Source organism: Pan paniscus, chromosome 3, assembly GCF_029289425.2.
Source record: "Pan paniscus chromosome 3, NHGRI_mPanPan1-v2.0_pri, whole genome shotgun sequence".
Classification (NCBI taxonomy): domain Eukaryota; kingdom Metazoa; phylum Chordata; class Mammalia; order Primates; family Hominidae; genus Pan; species Pan paniscus.
Genome location: NC_073252.2, coordinates 45,813,236 through 45,818,670, shown reverse-complemented (window position 1 = coordinate 45,818,670; position 5,435 = coordinate 45,813,236). Strand labels below are relative to the sequence as shown.

At 38.8% G+C, this 5,435-nt stretch overlaps 1 non-coding gene across 1 annotated transcript; it reads left to right on the top strand.

Annotated features, from left to right (window-relative positions):
* Positions 1–230: 230 nt before the first annotated feature.
* LOC112439787 (U6 spliceosomal RNA) lies at positions 231–337 on the top strand. The gene has a single exon (XR_003028007.1). It is a non-coding gene; the product is annotated as a U6 spliceosomal RNA (small nuclear RNA).
* The last annotated feature ends 5,098 nt before the right edge of the window (positions 338–5,435 follow it).

The following is a 5,435-nucleotide window of genomic DNA, read 5'->3' as shown; positions in this document are numbered from 1 at the left end:
CTATGATTATTTGCATAACTATTTGTTTTATATCCTGTCCCAATTAAGCTCAAAAGCATAAGCACCCCTCCATCCTATTTGCAGCCATATACAAAGTACATAGAACAAAGTGACTAACTCCTAAGTAGATAACAAAGATCAAAAAATGGAAGTGACTTTTTAAAAGTATTGAGAAGACTAAGATACTAATATGCAGATCTTGGCTATCAACAATGCGAAATGTTTGGTGAGTGCTGGCTTCAGCAGCACATATACTAAAATTGGAACAATAAAGAGAAGATTAGCATGGCCCCTGCGCAAGGATGACACACAAATTCATGAAGTGTTCCATATATAATTGTTTTAAAGAAAAATTATTATAATTAAAATGTTTGGTGAAATAGACCTCACTCAACAAGACAAAAAGGAGAATCTTCTCATCTGTTGGTAAAGACTTCGGAGGAAGTTATCAGATCCTCTTGTAGAAACCCAAGTTTGTAAATTGACAAGCCGTTCTCTATTAGGAAAAACGCTCCTCTCAATGTTCTATCCCACATGAACAGGTGTCCCAGATTGGTTCATATCAGAAATATCTCTACTTCTGCCCAGAGACATCTCACTGTTTAACTCATGCACAGCCATAAATTCCATCCTAGCTCTAAACTCTCATCTCGTCTCATTTTGAGAAATGTCCCAGGTATAGATCTCCTTCATCCTTCCAGCAATGGAGAATAAAGATGATGGCAAGTAATATTCATAACAATAATAATAAATTAACAGTGAGGTGGTATTCTTCGGCTGACCGGTTTCCATTCCACCTTCTCTGGCACTAAGTTCCTGATATCTTTAGTGGAAATGAGAGTTCCCCAATGGTCCCCAGTGGTTCTCTGTCCTCTCCTGGATAGGATATTCAAATGCTTACTTCTTGGAATTTCAGTCTTGAGAAAAGTAGCAATAAGACAGAGAAGGTTTGAGTTCATTCATTTCAAGGCAAGCATCCTGGAAAGATTATTGGGGAAACCCTCTCCCTAGATCTTTGCCACCACCTTGAACTGCCAGCGCTCCTTCCATAGTTGGACCAGAATGCCCTGATTAGCCTGTAAGCTGGCCAACATCCTTCCAATAAATATTTTGCTTCAACAGCCAGATTCTGTTCCTATTAGTTTCAAACAGTTTCAACCAAATTATCCTGATACAGTGATTATGAAGTTATAATAATGATGATAACAAATTCATGAGATTTTATGGAAATCTTTTTTTTTTTTTTTTGAGACAGGGTCTCACTCTGTTGCCCAAGCTGGAGCACAGTGGCATGATTACAGTTCACTGCAACCTCTGCCTTCCCAGCTCAAGCAGTCCTTCCACCTCAAGCAGTCCTTCCACCTCAGCCTCCCAAGTATCTGGGACTACAAACATGCACCACCATCCATGGCAAAGTTTTAAATTTTTTGTGGAGACAAGGTCTCGCTATATTTTCCAGGCTGGCCTAGAGCTTCTGGGCTCAAGCGATCCTCCTGCCTCAGCCTCCCAAAGTGCAGAGATTACAGGCACGAGCCACTGCGCCCAGCCAGAAATCTTTATCAAAGTTCAAGTCATTGTAATATTACTGTGTTCACTTATCCAGATAACTTCTCTGGAATTAAGTAATTCAAACTTAAACAGTTCTCTGTTAGGAAAAACACTCCTCTCAATGTTCTATCCCACATGAACAGGTGTCCCAGATTGGTTCATATCAGAAATATCTCTACTTCTGCCCAGAGACATCTCACTGTTTAACTCATGCACAGCCATAAATTCCATCCTAGCTCTAAATTCTCATCTCGTCTCATTTTGAGAAATGTCCCAGGTATAGATCTCCTTCATCCTTCCAGCAATGGAGAATAAAAATGATGAATGCAAGTAATATTCATTATTACTTATGATATATGATATAATCTAATCTCTATTCTTTGAATTTCTATTGTTGTTTTAACTTTCTTAAGCACTTGCTGTATTGAGGAATATATAATTTTTCTAAAATCATCCAAATATTTCCCTATTGAAATATTTGAACGTTCTAGCCAGGTGCCGTGGCTCACACCTGTAATCCCAGTATTTTAGGAGGCCAAGCTGGGTGGATCACCTGAGGTCAGGAGTTTGAGACCAGCCTGGCCAACATGGTGAAACCCTGTCTCTAATAAAAATACAAAAATTAGCCAGGCGAGGTGGTGCATGTTGGCAATCCCAGCTACACAGGAGTCTAAGGCAAGAGAATTGCTTGAATCCAGGAGGTGGAGATTGCGGCAAGCCAATCACACCACTGCACTCCAGCCTGAATGACAGAGCAAGACTTTGTCAAAAAAAAAAAAAAGAAAAAAAAGAAGAAGAAAGAAATATTTGAACATTCTAAAAAATTATTTCTGTATGTAAAATCAACAGCTTTCATAATCATTGTTAATTATTGTAGCACATTTATACATCAACTAGATAATAGAGTTTTATGATATAAAAGTCTTAAGAAAAATTTTACAGTCAGGTGCGGTGGCTCACGCCTGTAATCCCAGCACTTTGGGAGGCTGAGAAGGGTGAATCATCTGAGGTTAGGAGTTCGAGACCAGCCTTACCAACGTGGAGAAACCCTGTCTCTACTAAAAATACAAAAGTTAGCTGGGCGTGGTGGCACATGCCTGTGATCCCAGCTATTTAGGAGGCTGAGGCAGGAGAATTCCTTGAACCTGGGAGGCGGAGGTTGCGGTGAGCCGAAATCTTGTCATTGCACTCCAGCCTGGGCAACAAGAACGAAACTCCGTCTCAAAAACAAAAAAAAAAGAAAAAAAAGAAAAATTTTACTTCAAGTTAAGTCTAAAATGCTTACTTATATTTAAAAGTGCATATCCGTAAGCTGTATTAGACAGCTATGCTACATAACTAACCACTTCAAGATTTAGTGGCTTAAAAACTACAACTATTTATTCTTGCTTATATATCTATAGGTCTGCTGAAGGTCAGCTGGCCTAGGCTGATGACTGACTCAAGCTGTAGGATTAACTGGACGCGGCTCCTCACTGCAGGCTGGGCTCAAGTCTACTCTGCAGGTGGGCATTCTGGGCCCAAGGCTGATGGAGCAGCTGCTGCTTACAGGAAGCTCTTCTCATGGCAATAGTAGAGGGGAAAGATGGCAAATCTATTGCACAAGCACATTCCAAGCCTTTGCTATATCACAAACACCTACATCCTATTGTGCAAAGTATTGTGCCAAGCCCAACACTGATAGGAAGGAGAAATAGATTTCATACACATGGGAGGGGAAAGAAGTGAGTGTTTCCTAAATAATAGTTCAAACTGTCGTATAAACTAGCAACGCATCTAAAAGCATACCTCACTTATTTACATAATATTGTTATGCTGACTAGATAGAATGGCAACTTACTTGATCATGTACAAATTCAAGAATAGCAGAAGTGATACTGAAATTGGCAATGAGCTAATTGGCTATTCACAGTCTAAGGCTGAAGTTGAAACCACACAGCAGATTAGAGATTAATTCTTAGGCAAAACTGAAACATCAAGTCACTCAGTAACTAGCTCAAAGCTATATAGCTTTGTAGTGGCATAGCTGGAGTTTAAACCCAGATTTTCTCAACTCGAATTTCATGTTCTTAAGCACTAGGCTATAGTGCTGCACAGTAGGTATTATGTCTCCATTTTGGAGAAGAAGAATTGAAGCATAGAATATTGAAGCATGAAATATTTACTATTTGCCAGCCATTGAGCCAGAGGGTTTGTCTGTATTATTTCATTGTATCCTTAAATCTCATGAGGTAAGAGTAATTTTCTAGAATTTACAGACAATAAAATAATTGTTGAGGAAGCTTTTAAAATGTACTTTTCTGAAGACAAGCAGGTAGAAAACCTGAATTTTGAAACCAGTCCATTTTGTATAATTACAAAACACATGCTTTTCTATTAAACCATATAGCCATCCCCAAACACTCAGCAATCAGTCGTGAAAGCTAGTACTTGAACCAACGCATCAGGACCCAGTGATTTCTCTGTTATTGCCCCAGCAACCATATTTCCAAAACCATAAACTGTCTTAATACATGGCTTAACAACTGGTGAAAGCATTTGAATTTAGGATTGTCCAACACATATTAGTTGCTATAAATACATGACATGTCACTTTCTTAATTCAAGCACCATCTGTGACTTTTTTAATATAAAGGGAAGATAAGTGATATAATATTTTTCAAGCATATTGTCTTTTACCGTTAGGGAAAAAATTACATTGTAAAGGGGAAAGAGGTCAACATGTTGATTAAAACCTTCCACTTATATGTTCCATTGTCCCCATGTATGGAACAATGTTGCCTCCTGTCACTGATTAAAAAATAATAATAATAAAATCATGCTTTTAGGAATTCTTAGTCACTGCCCATAGAATGTAATCAGGATTCTTTTAATTGACACATTAACAATCCCTTTCAGGTTATTGTACTTTGATAGACTTAACAATGCATTCTTCAAGAAAATTGCACTTTTGTAAAGCTTTCAGCAAAGTATTATGAATATACCTTGTACTTCAAAATATAAAACTAAACTCTTCTACAATATTCTATGCCGATTTTATTTGACTCCATGTACAGAGAATCTCAAACCAGAGAGTTGGCTATCCTTTGGATAATGACTCATTGTGAATTATACAACCTGCTGATTAATTGAAATTGGAATGACTGAATCAAAATAAAACCAAAAACAATAGAAAACTCATTTGCTATCTCAACTTAAGGTGATCGCATGAAAAAAGTAATTATAAAGTAGTTTTAATTGTTTTAATACAATGAGCTCACTGTTAGACTGGGTAAAATACAGTCCCTCAAAAATGCGTGTTCACCCAGAACCTCAGAATGTGACCTTATTTGGAAATAGGCTTTTGCAGATATAATTAGTTAAGATGAGGTCATACTGGTTTAGGGTGTGCCCTAAGTGCAATGACTGCTGTCTTTCTAACAAGGCCACGTGAAGACAGAGGCAAAAGACCATGTGAAGACAGAGGCAGAGATTGCGGGGATGCTGCCACAAGCCAGGAAACACCAGGAGCCACCTGAAGCTGGAAAAGGCAAGGAAGGATTCTCCCTGATACGGTTTGGCTATGTTCTCACCCAAATCTCATTTTGAACTGTAGTTCCCATAATCAGCATGTGTTGTGGGAAGGACCAAGTGGGAGGTAATTGAATCATGGGGGCAGTTACCCTCATGCTGTTCTCGTGATGGTCAGTTCTCATGAGATCTGATGGTTTTATAAGAGGCTTTTCCCCTTTTGCTTGGCACTTCTCCTTGCTGCTGCCATGTGAAGAAGGACATGTTTGCTTCCCCTTCCACCAGTATTGTAAGTTTCCTGAGGCCTCCCCAGCCATGCAGAACTGAGAGTCAATTAAAACTCTTTGCTTTAGAAATTACCCAGTCTCGGGTATGTC